General features: G+C 43.1%; 1 protein-coding gene and 1 long non-coding RNA gene across 3 annotated transcripts in view; both read right to left on the reverse strand.

Moving 5' to 3' along the window:
- The window catches only part of fat3a (FAT atypical cadherin 3a), a 394840-nt gene that overhangs the window by 125730 nt on the left and 254778 nt on the right, over positions 1-14332 (reverse strand).
- Positions 190-10951, reverse strand: LOC127536909 (uncharacterized). Of its 2 annotated transcripts, none has more exons than XR_007946120.1 (3): positions 10724-10951; positions 2842-3726; positions 190-511 (listed from the first exon to the last, which is right to left on the reverse strand). It is a non-coding gene; the product is annotated as an uncharacterized LOC127536909 (long non-coding RNA). The 2 variants fall into 2 exon arrangements; XR_007946121.1 differs by lacking the exon at positions 2842-3726 and adding an exon at positions 5175-6059.

A 14332-nucleotide genomic window follows, 5' to 3' on the forward strand; every position in this document is an offset into this window, starting at 1 on the left:
TGAAAAGTTATCAAAAACTCAACCAGAAGCCAAAAGGTGTGGCCATGGCAGAGCCTCAAACAACTGATCCTTCGCCATGAAACAGGAAGTGGTGTCTAATTCTTCTCAACATGCTCCAATCTGCCTGAAACTTTACATGTATGATGACAGTCCTGTCCTGATGTCATCCACATAGGGATATTCATTGACAGTCATAGCGCCACCTTGTGGTTTCAGGAAATAGACATCTTTTACACTTTCATGCCCTATTGTTACCCGGTTGATCATATTCACTTCAAATGCAGTGACAACAGCCTAAACACATTGATGATGCATCCCAGTGAAAATGGTGACTTGTCATCAAAGGGCGTGTCTGTGGCGGCCAAACCAATTTCGATGTTTCGCCATGAAAATTTAACGATTCATATCTCAGCTGAACAAGATCCTATCTGCCCCAAACTTCACATGATGGACACCAGGTCCAGTCTGAACACATCCACACTCATAAATTCTGAAAAAGTCATAGCGCCACCTGTTGGTAATAGTAAGTTTAAGGCCTTATATTTTCAGGTACAATGGCCCCAAACGTGGTGATATCATGCTGGAAATTGGTCAGTCGAGTCTTCACCTCTTGACAATCCCACACTGTCAAGGGTGTGACATTTCATGCAACGCTGTTGCCGTAGCAACCAAATATCGCCATGAAAAACAAAGTGCTATTTGACAGGTTAGAAATACTCCAATGCTCACTAAAATTACCACACACATCACCATCGACCCAAGGAACGACACCGTATGCATCTCGGCACTGCACATGCTATAGCGCCCCCTACAGTATTTTTAACAAACAGCCCCCCCAGCACATTTCACCTACATCCATGAAATTTGGGAGGCTTATAGAGCACATCAGGACGCACAAAAAAGCCTCTTGGAGCCATGTCCTAAACCCAACAGGAAGTCGGCCATCTTGGATTAATTGTGAGATTTTTGATGATTTTTCTCATTTTTGAGAGTTAATACCTCCTAGGGGATAATTCCAGGAGACCTGAAATTTTGTCAGTCCACACAGCAGGACTTGGTGATAAAAGTTATCAAAAGTTTAACCAGAAGCCAAATGGCGTGGCCATGGCGACCATCAGAGTTTTGATGCTTCGCCATGAAACATCAACTGCTGTATAACTCTCCTCTGCATGCTCCAATCTGCCTCAAACTTTCCATGTGTGATCACAATCCAATCCTGATCACATCTACAGGCCAACAGACACTCTCAGTTGCAGCGCCACCTGTTGGAGGGACAGTAAATGCTGTATAACTGGCCTCTACATGATCAAATCAGCCTGAAACTTTTCATGAGTGATCAGAGTCCAACCCTCATCACATCCACTGTGTGAAATACACTCTGAGTTACAGCGCCACCTGGTGGATAGACAGGAAATGCTCTATAACTGCTCTGAACATGCTACAGTCTGGCTGAAATTTTACATGTATGATTGGACTCTGGTCCAGATGCGATTCAGAGGCCGACATACACTCTCAGTCACAGCGCCACCTGGTGGACGTGCGTGGATTCACCGACCAGCGTGGATGCGAGGACCCGTCCATCGCTGCTTGCAGCTTTAATTATTATTATTATTTTTTTTTTTTCTCCCGTAAAGTAAATTGGCTTTTTGGCGGCCTTATCATACTCCAAAACGCGTGAAATTTGGCATGCACATCAGGACTGGCGAAAAATTTGATATTTTATGGGAGTTGCGCATGTGCGTGGCAAAATGGCTCTATAGCGCCACCTGCAAACTTGAAAAAGTAGTCATTAGGCCAACTGCCACAATGTTTCATGTACAGCTACAATATTTGGTGGGCATATGCAGAACATCTGGACACACCAAAAAGTCAATTACAGCCACGCCCTAAACCCAACAGGAAGTCGGCCACCTTCAATTTGCTGTAAATTTTTCAAACTTAATCGCTCCTCGGGAAATGACTTGCCTTTTTGGCGGCCTTATCATGAACCAAAACGCGTGAAATTTGGCGTGCACATCAGGACTGGCGAAAAATTTGATATTTTATGGGAGTTGCGCATATGTGTGAAAAAATGGCTCTATAGCGCCACCTGCAAAATTGAAACAGTGGTCATTAGGCCAACTTCCACAATGTTTTATTTACAGCTACAATATTTGGTGGGCATATGCACCACATCAGGACACACCAAAAAGTCAATCACAGCCACACCCTAAACCCAACAGGAAGTCGGCCATCTTGAATTTGCTGTACATTTGTCAAAATTTATAGCTCCTAGTGGATAAGTCTGAGAGAACTGAAATTTGGCCAGTACATGCACCAGACCTTTCTGATGAAAAGTTATCAAAAACTCAACCAGAAGCCAAAAGGTGTGGCCATGGCGGAGCCTCAAACAACTGATCCTTCGCCATGAAACAGGAAGTGGTGTCTAATTCTTCTCAACATGCTCCAATCTGCCTGAAACTTTACATGTATGATGACAGTCCTGTCCTGATGTCATCCACATAGGGATATTCATTGACAGTCATAGCGCCACCTTGTGGTTTCAGGAAATAGACATCTTTTACACTTTCATGCCCTATTGTTACCCAGTTGATCATATTCACTTCAAATGCAGTGACAACAGCCTAAACACATTGATGATGCATCCCAGTGAAAATGGTGACTTGTCATCAAAGGGCGTGTCTGTGGCGGCCAAACCAATTTCGATGTTTCGCCATGAAAATTTAACGATTCATATCTCAGCTGAACAACATCCTATCTGCCTCAGACTTCACATGCTGGATACCAGGTCCAGTCTGAACACATCCACACTCATAAATTTTGAAAAAGTCATAGCGCCACCTGTTGGTAATAGTAAGTTTAAGGCCTTATATTTTCAGGTACAATGGCCCCAAACTTGGTGATATCATGCTGGAAATTGGTCAGTCGAGTCTTCACCTCTTGACAATCACACACTGTGAAGGGTGTGACATTTCATGTAACGCTGTTGCCGTAGCAACCAAATATCGCCATGAAAAACAAAGCCCTTTCTGACAGGTTAGGAATACTCCAATGCTCACAAAAATTACCACACACATCACCATTGACCCAAGGAACAACACTGTATGCATCTCGGCACTGCACATGCTATAGCGCCCCCTACAGTATTTTTAACAAACAGCCCCCCCAGCACGTTTCACCTACATCCATGAAATTTGGGAGGCTTATAGAGCACATCAGGACGCACAAAAAAGCCTCTTGGAGCCATGTCCTAAACCCAACAGGAAGTCGGCCATCTTGGATTAATTGTGAGATTTTTGATGATTTTTCTCATTTTTGAGAGTTAATACCTCCTAGGGGATAATTCCAGGAGACCTGAAATTTTGTCAGTCCACACAGCAGGACTTGGTTTGGAAAAGTTATCAAAAGTTTAACCAGAAGCCAAATGGCGTGGCCATGGCGACCATCAGCGTTTTGATGCTTCGCCATGAAACATCAACTGCTGTATAACTCTCCTCTGCATGCTCCAATCTGCCTCAAACTTTCCATGTGTGATCACAATCCAATCCTGATCACATCTACAGGCCAACAGACACTCTCAGTCGCAGCGCCACCTGATGGAGGGACAGTAAATGCTGTATAACTGGCCTCTACATGATCAAATCAGCCTGAAACTTTTCATGAGTGATCAGAGTCCAACCCTCATCACATCCACTGTGTGAAATACACTCTGAGTTACAGCGCCACCTGGTGGATAGACAGGAAATGCTCTATAACTGCTCTGAACATGCTACAGTCTGGCTGAAATTTTAAATGTATGATTGGACTCTGGTCCAGATGCGATTCAGAGGCCGACATACACTCTCAGTCACAGCGCCACCTGGTGGACGTGCGTGGATTCACGACCAGCGTGGATGCGAGGACCCGTCCATCGCTGCTTGCAGCTTTAATTATTATTATTATTTTTTTTTTTTTTTCTCCCGTAAAGTAAATTGGCTTTTTGGCGGCCTTATCATACTCCAAAACGCGTGAAATTTGGCATGCACATCAGGACTGGCGAAAAATTTGATATTTTATGGGAGTTGCGCATGTGCGTGGCAAAATGGCTCTATAGCGCCACCTGCAAACTTGAAAAAGTAGTCATTAGGCCAACTGCCACAATGTTTCATGTACAGCTACAATATTTGGTGGGCATATGCAGAACATCTGGACACACCAAAAAGTCAATTACAGCCACGCCCTAAACCCAACAGGAAGTCGGCCACCTTCAATTTGCTGTAAATTTTTCAAACTTAATCGCTCCTCGGGAAATGACTTGCCTTTTTGGCGGCCTTATCATGAACCAAAACGCGTGAAATTTGGCGTGCACATCAGGACTGGCGAAAAATTTGATATTTTATGGGAGTTGCGCATATGTGTGAAAAAATGGCTCTATAGCGCCACCTGCAAAATTGAAAAAGTGGTCATTAGGCCAACTTCCACAATGTTTTATTTACAGCTACAATATTTGGTGGGCATATGCACCACATCAGGACACACCAAAAAGTCAATCACAGCCACACCCTAAACCCAACAGGAAGTCGGCCATCTTGAATTTGCTGTACATTTGTCAAAATTTATAGCTCCTAGTGGATAAGTCTGAGAGAACTGAAATTTGGCCAGTACATGCACCAGACCTTTCTGATGAAAAGTTATCAAAAACTCAACCAGAAGCCAAAAGGTGTGGCCATGGCGGAGCCTCAAACAACTGATCCTTCGCCATGAAACAGGAAGTGGTGTCTAATTCTTCTCAACATGCTCCAATCTGCCTGAAACTTTACATGTATGATGACAGTCCTGTCCTGATGTCATCCACATAGGGATATTCATTGACAGTCATAGCGCCACCTTGTGGTTTCAGGAAATAGACATCTTTTACACTTTCATGCCCTATTGTTACCCAGTTGATCATATTCACTTCAAATGCAGTGACAACAGCCTAAACACATTGATGATGCATCCCAGTGAAAATGGTGACTTGTCATCAAAGGGCGTGTCTGTGGCGGCCAAACCAATTTCGATGTTTCGCCATGAAAATTTAACGATTCATATCTCAGCTGAACAACATCCTATCTGCCTCAGACTTCACATGCTGGATACCAGGTCCAGTCTGAACACATCCACACTCATAAATTTTGAAAAAGTCATAGCGCCACCTGTTGGTAATAGTAAGTTTAAGGCCTTATATTTTCAGGTACAATGGCCCCAAACTTGGTGATATCATGCTGGAAATTGGTCAGTCGAGTCTTCACCTCTTGACAATCACACACTGTGAAGGGTGTGACATTTCATGTAACGCTGTTGCCGTAGCAACCAAATATCGCCATGAAAAACAAAGCCCTTTCTGACAGGTTAGGAATACTCCAATGCTCACAAAAATTACCACACACATCACCATTGACCCAAGGAACAACACTGTATGCATCTCGGCACTGCACATGCTATAGCGCCCCCTACAGTATTTTTAACAAACAGCCCCCCCAGCACGTTTCACCTACATCCATGAAATTTGGGAGGCTTATAGAGCACATCAGGACGCACAAAAAAGCCTCTTGGAGCCATGTCCTAAACCCAACAGGAAGTCGGCCATCTTGGATTAATTGTGAGATTTTTGATGATTTTTCTCATTTTTGAGAGTTAATACCTCCTAGGGGATAATTCCAGGAGACCTGAAATTTTGTCAGTCCACACAGCAGGACTTGGTTTGGAAAAGTTATCAAAAGTTTAACCAGAAGCCAAATGGCGTGGCCATGGCGACCATCAGCGTTTTGATGCTTCGCCATGAAACATCAACTGCTGTATAACTCTCCTCTGCATGCTCCAATCTGCCTCAAACTTTCCATGTGTGATCACAATCCAATCCTGATCACATCTACAGGCCAACAGACACTCTCAGTCGCAGCGCCACCTGATGGAGGGACAGTAAATGCTGTATAACTGGCCTCTACATGATCAAATCAGCCTGAAACTTTTCATGAGTGATCAGAGTCCAACCCTCATCACATCCACTGTGTGAAATACACTCTGAGTTACAGCGCCACCTGGTGGATAGACAGGAAATGCTCTATAACTGCTCTGAACATGCTACAGTCTGGCTGAAATTTTAAATGTATGATTGGACTCTGGTCCAGATGCGATTCAGAGGCCGACATACACTCTCAGTCACAGCGCCACCTGGTGGACGTGCGTGGATTCACGACCAGCGTGGATGCGAGGACCCGTCCATCGCTGCTTGCAGCTTTAATTATTATTATTTTTTTTTTTTTTTTTCTCCCGTAAAGTAAATTGGCTTTTTGGCGGCCTTATCATACTCCAAAACGCGTGAAATTTGGCATGCACATCAGGACTGGCGAAAAATTTGATATTTTATGGGAGTTGCGCATGTGCGTGGCAAAATGGCTCTATAGCGCCACCTGCAAACTTGAAAAAGTAGTCATTAGGCCAACTGCCACAATGTTTCATGTACAGCTACAATATTTGGTGGGCATATGCAGAACATCTGGACACACCAAAAAGTCAATTACAGCCACGCCCTAAACCCAACAGGAAGTCGGCCATCTTCAATTTGCTGTAAATTTTTCAAACTTAATCGCTCCTCGGGAAATGACTTGCCTTTTTGGCGGCCTTATCATGAACCAAAACGCGTGAAATTTGGCGTGCACATCAGGACTGGCGAAAAATTTGATATTTTATGGGAGTTGCGCATATGTGTGGAAAAATGGCTCTATAGCGCCACCTGCAAAATTGAAAAAGTGGTCATTAGGCCAACTTCCACAATGTTTTATTTACAGCTACAATATTTGGTGGGCATATGCACCACATCAGGACACACCAAAAAGTCAATCACAGCCACACCCTAAACCCAACAGGAAGTCGGCCATCTTGAATTTGCTGTACATTTGTCAAAATTTATAGCTCCTAGTGGATAAGTCTGAGAGAACTGAAATTTGGCCAGTACATGCACCAGACCTTTCTGATGAAAAGTTATCAAAAACTCAACCAGAAGCCAAAAGGTGTGGCCATGGCGGAGCCTCAAACAACTGATCCTTCGCCATGAAACAGGAAGTGGTGTCTAATTCTTCTCAACATGCTCCAATCTGCCTGAAACTTTACATGTATGATGACAGTCCTGTCCTGATGTCATCCACATAGGGATATTCATTGACAGTCATAGCGCCACCTTGTGGTTTCAGGAAATAGACATCTTTTACACTTTCATGCCCTATTGTTACCCGGTTGATCATATTCACTTCAAATGCAGTGACAACAGCCTAAACACATTGATGATGCATCCCAGTGAAAATGGTGACTTGTCATCAAAGGGCGTGTCTGTGGCGGCCAAACCAATTTCGATGTTTCGCCATGAAAATTTAACGATTCATATCTCAGCTGAACAAGATCCTATCTGCCCCAAACTTCACATGATGGACACCAGGTCCAGTCTGAACACATCCACACTCATAAATTCTGAAAAAGTCATAGCGCCACCTGTTGGTAATAGTAAGTTTAAGGCCTTATATTTTCAGGTACAATGGCCCCAAACTTGGTGATATCATGCTGGAAATTGGTCAGTCGAGTCTTCACCTCTTGACAATCACACACTGTGAAGGGTGTGACATTTCATGCAACGCTGTTGCCGTAGCAACCAAATATCGCCATGAAAAACAAAGCCCTTTCTGACAGGTTAGGAATACTCCAATGCTCACAAAAATTACCACACACATCACCATTGACCCAAGGAACAACACTGTATGCATCTCGGCACTGCACATGCTATAGCGCCCCCTACAGTATTTTTAACAAACAGCCCCCCCAGCACGTTTCACCTACATCCATGAAATTTGGGAGGCTTATAGAGCACATCAGGACGCACAAAAAAGCCTCTTGGAGCCATGTCCTAAACCCAACAGGAAGTCGGCCATCTTGGATTAATTGTGAGATTTTTGATGATTTTTCTCATTTTTGAGAGTTAATACCTCCTGGGGATAATTCCAGGAGACCTGAAATTTTGTCAGTCCACACAGCAGGACTTGGTTTGGAAAAGTTATCAAAAGTTTAACCAGAAGCCAAATGGCGTGGCCATGGCGACCATTAGAGTTTTGATGCTTCGCCATGAAACAACAACTGCTGTATAACTCTCCTCTGCATGCTCCAATCTGCCTCAAACTTTCCATGTGTGATCACAATCCAATCCTGATCACATCTACAGGCCAACAGACACTCTCAGTTGCAGCGCCACCTGTTGGAGGGACAATAAATGCTGTATAACTGGCCTCTACATGATCAAATCAGCCTGAAACTTTTCATGAGTGATCAGAGTCCAGCCCTCATCACATCCACTGTTTGAAATACACTCTGAGTTACAGCGCCACCTGGTGGATAGACAGGAAATGCTCTATAACTGCTCTGAACATGCTACAGTCTGGCTGAAATTTTAAATGTATGATTGGACTCTGGTCCAGATGCGATTCAGAGGCCGACATACACTCTCAGTCACAGCGCCACCTGGTGGACGTGCGTGGATTCACGACCAGCGTGGATGCGAGGACCCGTCCATCGCTGCTTGCAGCTTTAATTATTATTATTATTTTTTTTTTTTTTTCTCCCGTAAAGTAAATTGGCTTTTTGGCGGCCTTATCATACTCCAAAACGCGTGAAATTTGGCATGCACATCAGGACTGGCGAAAAATTTGATATTTTATGGGAGTTGCGCATGTGCGTGGCAAAATGGCTCTATAGCGCCACCTGCAAACTTGAAAAAGTAGTCATTAGGCCAACTGCCACAATGTTTCATGTACAGCTACAATATTTGGTGGGCATATCCAGAACATCTGGACACACCAAAAAGTCAATTACAGCCACGCCCTAAACCCAACAGGAAGTCGGCCATCTTCAATTTGCTGTAAATTTTTCAAACTTAATCGCTCCTCGGGAAATGACTTGCCTTTTTGGCGGCCTTATCATGAACCAAAACGCGTGAAATTTGGCGTGCACATCAGGACTGGCGAAAAATTTGATATTTTATGGGAGTTGCGCATATGTGTGGAAAAATGGCTCTATAGCGCCACCTGCAAAATTGAAAAAGTGGTCATTAGGCCAACTTCCACAATGTTTTATTTACAGCTACAATATTTGGTGGGCATATGCACCACATCAGGACACACCAAAAAGTCAATCACAGCCACACCCTAAACCCAACAGGAAGTCGGCCATCTTGAATTTGCTGTACATTTGTCAAAATTTATAGCTCCTAGTGGATAAGTCTGAGAGAACTGAAATTTGGCCAGTACATGCACCAGACCTTTCTGATGAAAAGTTATCAAAAACTCAACCAAAAGCCAAAAGGTGTGGCCATGGCGGAGCCTCAAACAACTGATCCTTCGCCATTAAACAGGAAGTGGTGTCTAATTCTTCTCAACATGCTCCAATCTGCCTGAAACTTTACATGTATGATGACAGTCCTGTCCTGATGTCATCCACATAGGGATATTCATTGACAGTCATAGCGCCACCTTGTGGTTTCAGGAAATAGACATCTTTTACACTTTCATGCCCTATTGTTACCCGGTTGATCATATTCACTTCAAATGCAGTGACAACAGCCTAAACACATTGATGATGCATCCCAGTGAAAATGGTGACTTGTCATCAAAGGGCGTGTCTGTGGCGGCCAAACCAATTTCGATGTTTCGCCATGAAAATTTAACGATTCATATCTCAGCTGAACAAGATCCTATCTGCCCCAAACTTCACATGATGGACACCAGGTCCAGTCTGAACACATCCACACTCATAAATTCTGAAAAAGTCATAGCGCCACCTGTTGGTAATAGTAAGTTTAAGGCCTTATATTTTCAGGTACAATGGCCCCAAACTTGGTGATATCATGCTGGAAATTGGTCAGTCGAGTCTTCACCTCTTGACAATCACACACTGTGAAGGGTGTGACATTTCATGCAACGCTGTTGCCGTAGCAACCAAATATCGCCATGAAAAACAAAGCCCTTTCTGACAGGTTAGGAATACTCCAATGCTCACAAAAATTACCACACACATCACCATTGACCCAAGGAACAACACTGTATGCATCTCGGCACTGCACATGCTATAGTGCCCCCTACAGTATTTTTAACAAACAGCCCCCCCAGCACGTTTCACCTACATCCATGAAATTTGGGAGGCTTATAGAGCACATCAGGACGCACAAAAAAGCCTCTTGGAGCCATGTCCTAAACCCAACAGGAAGTCGGCCATCTTGGATTAATTGTGAGATTTTTGATGATTTTTCTCATTTTTGAGAGTTAATACCTCCTGGGGGATAATTCCAGGAGACCTGAAATTTTGTCAGTCCACACAGCAGGACTTGGTTTGGAAAAGTTATCAAAAGTTTAACCAGAAGCCAAATGGCGTGGCCATGGCGACCATTAGAGTTTTGATGCTTCGCCATGAAACAACAACTGCTGTATAACTCTCCTCTGCATGCTCCAATCTGCCTCAAACTTTCCATGTGTGATCACAATCCAATCCTGATCACATCTACAGGCCAACAGACACTCTCAGTTGCAGCGCCACCTGTTGGAGGGACAATAAATGCTGTATAACTGGCCTCTACATGATCAAATCAGCCTGAAACTTTTCATGAGTGATCAGAGTCCAGCCCTCATCACATCCACTGTTTGAAATACACTCTGAGTTACAGCGCCACCTGGTGGTGGATGGGCAGGAAATGCTGTATAACTAGTCTGAACATGCTCCAATCTGGCTGAAATTTTACGTGTCATTAAACTCTGGTCCAGATGTGATTCAGAGGCCAGCACACACTCTCAGTCACAGTGCCACCTGGTGGACGTGCATGGATTCGCCGACCAGCGTGGATGCGAGGACCCGTCCATCGCTGCTTGCAGCTTTAATTATTATTATTATTATATATTTTTTTTCTCCCGTAAAGTAAATTGGCTTTTTGGCGGCCTTATCATACTCCAAAACGCATGAAATTTGGCATGCACATCAGGACTGGCGAAAAATTTGATATTTCATGGGAGTTGCACATGCGCGTGGCAAAATGGCTCTATAGCGCCACCTGCAAACTTGAAAAAGTAGTCATTAGGCCAACTGCCACAATGTTTCATGTACAGCTACAATATTTGGTGGGCATATGCAGAACATCAGGACACACCAAAAAGTCAATTACAGCCATGCCCTAAACCCAACAGGAAGTCGGCCATCTTGAATTTGCTGTAAATTTTTCAAACTTAATAGCTCCTCGGGAAATGAATTGCCTTTTTGGGGGCCTTATCATATCCCAAAACGCGTGAAATTTGGCGTGCACATCAGAACTGGCGAAAAATTTGATATTTTATGGGAGTTGCGCATGTGTGTGGCAAAATGGCTCTATAGCGCCACCTGCAAACTTGAAAAAGTAGTCATTAGGCCAACTGCCACAATGTTTCATGTACAGCTACAATATTTGGTGGGCATATGCAGAACATCAGGACACACCAAAAAGTCAATTACAGCCACGCCCTAAACCCAACAGGAAGTCGGCCATCTTGAATTTGCTGTAAATTTTTCAAACTTAATAGCTCCTCGGGAAATGAATTGCCTTTTTGGGGGCCTTATCATATCCCAAAACGCGTGAAATTTGGCGTGCACATCAGAACTGGCGAAAAATTTGATATTTTATGGGAGTTGCGCATGTGTGTGGCAAAATGGCTCTATAGCGCCACCTGCAAAATTGAAAAGTGGTCATTAGGCCAACTTCCACAATGTTTCATTTACAGCTACAATATTTGGTGGGCATATGCACCACATCAGGACACACCAAAAAGTCAATCACAGGCACGCCCTAAACCCAACAGGAAGTCAGCCATCTTGAATTTGCTGTAAATTTGTCTAAATTAATTTCTCCCGGCAAATGAATTGCCTTTTTGGCGGCCTTATCATACTCCAAAATGCGTGAAATTTGGCATGCACATCAGGACTGGCGAAAAATTTGATATTTTATGGGAGTTGCGCATGTGTGTGGCAAAATGGCTCTATAGCGCCACCTGCAAAATTGAAAAAGTGGTCATTAGGCCAACTGCCACAATGTTTCATTTACAGCTACAATATTTGGTGGGCATATGCACCACATCAGGACACACCAAAAAGTCAATCACAGCCACGCCCTAAACCCAACAGGAAGTCGGCCATCTTAAATTTGCTGTAAATTTGTCAAAATTAATAGCTCCTCGGGGGTAAGTCTGAGAGAACTGAAATTTGGTCAGTACATGCACCAGACCTTCCTGATGAAAAGTTATCAAAAACTCGGCCAGAAGCCAAAAGGTGTGGCCATGGCGGCCCCTCAAAATACTGATCCTTCGCCATGAAACAGGAAGTGGTGTCTAATTCTTCTCAGTCTGCTCCAATCTGCCTGAAACTTCACATGTTTTATCACACTCCAATCCTGTTCACATTTACAGGCCAACATACACTCTCAGTGGCAGCGCCACCTGTTGGATGGACAGTATATGCTGTATAACTGGCCTCTACATGGTCAAATCAGCCTGAAACTTTACATGAGTGATCAGAGTCCAACCCTCATCACATCCACTGTTTGAAATACACTCTGAGTTTCAGCGCCACCTGGTGGTGGATGGGCAGGAAATGCTGTATAATCTGTCTGAACATGCTCCAATCTGACTGAAATTTTACATGTATGATCAAACTCTGGTCCAGATGCGATTCAGAGGTCGACCAACACTCTCAGTCACAGCGCCACCTGGTGGACGTGCGTGGATTCGCCGACCAGCGTGGATGCGAGGACCCGTCGCTGCTTGCAGCTTTAATATTTACATTTGAATCCTGGTCACCATTTGCTTCACAACTGCACAAGGAGTAACTACAATTATTTTTTCCCTTGAAACACCAACAATATTTTGTGAACTAAAAAAATTCACCCACCTTCAATCCACATGAATGTGAATAAGTAGACAGAACTGTATTTTTTGGGTGAAACATCCTCTTAACATATGGCACATTCTGAGTGGTTTTAAGTGAAAGTTGTTCTTACTTGTTTAGTGGCTATTTGATCCTTTTTAGGAGTGTAAAAGATCCTCCTAGTTAAAATGACAAATTGATGTTGCTGTATTGTCTTTCCTCTGCTTTTAAATGTAGGTCTATGCTGAGTTCCAATGGATTACAAACCAGGACCTCCACAATGCATTTCATGCTGAGCTTAACCACCATCTTCCTCGACTGATGACCTTATTCAGAGTGAAGGCATCCAAAACTAGTAAGACAGCAGATGCTTTGGCTGAAATTCTGAAAGTCCACGATGAACAGGTGACTAGTACATTATACATGTCCTAAACTGAGTCTTTTTTATGATTGAATTAAATATGTGAAAAGGTTATTTGTGGGATTAAGTTCTGATTAGACTGTTTTACAATCGACTTCTTCAGTAAAATTACCAGTACCATTACCTCTGTTTCTATCAATAGGAATTCCATGACATCCATACCAAGTGGACCATCGTCCTCCATGCCCTTCCTGTGTTTCTGCGTAAGGAAGTCTGTGGATTTTTCAGAACCTGCAAGGTGAGTCTCCTTGAAGAATTAACAATATCACTGGACACTAGGTGAACAGCTCATCAGAGAAGTAACATTTTTGGGACTTTCCCTTGTTAAATCTGAGTCCTTTGAAAAGGTTTGGTCTGTGTTCTTTCACATCACTACAAATAAACTGTTTTTCTCTTTCGTTCAAAGTGACAAGTTTAGTAAGATGATTAGTCAGCAATAACAAAAAAATGGTTTCATTAAATAAATGTATAGGAGAGAATGTAATTTAACTCTGTTTGCAGAAACTATACATTGGTTTATGATTAGTTTTTATCATTTCAGAATGAGCCCGACGAGTCAGAACTTGAAGATGTTGCAGTGGTCCTTGTTACTGTCATCAGAGACCATGACACACATCCAGTTCACTACCAGCCTGTGAAAGTCTCTGTCTTCACTGAGGGCAACATCATGGTCAACATCCCTACATTTGGTGATGTCTTCCTGGTAATGTTTAGGCTCATCTATTCACTATACCTCATGTATCCCAAAGCACTGACCAAGACATTAGAATTTGCTCAGAAAATTTTAATAATAATAACAATAATAATACATTATATTTATAGGTGCCTTTCAGAACACTGAAGGTCAACGTACAGAGGGAATACAAATAAAACACATTCAAATGTACAGTATAAAACACAAGAATTTTTAAAAATTTAAAAGAAGAAAATTGAGCAATTTTAAAACAACAGAAGGAGAAGAAGGAATGGAGGTAT

This window comes from Acanthochromis polyacanthus, chromosome 13 (assembly GCF_021347895.1).
Source record: "Acanthochromis polyacanthus isolate Apoly-LR-REF ecotype Palm Island chromosome 13, KAUST_Apoly_ChrSc, whole genome shotgun sequence".
Taxonomy (NCBI): domain Eukaryota; kingdom Metazoa; phylum Chordata; class Actinopteri; family Pomacentridae; genus Acanthochromis; species Acanthochromis polyacanthus.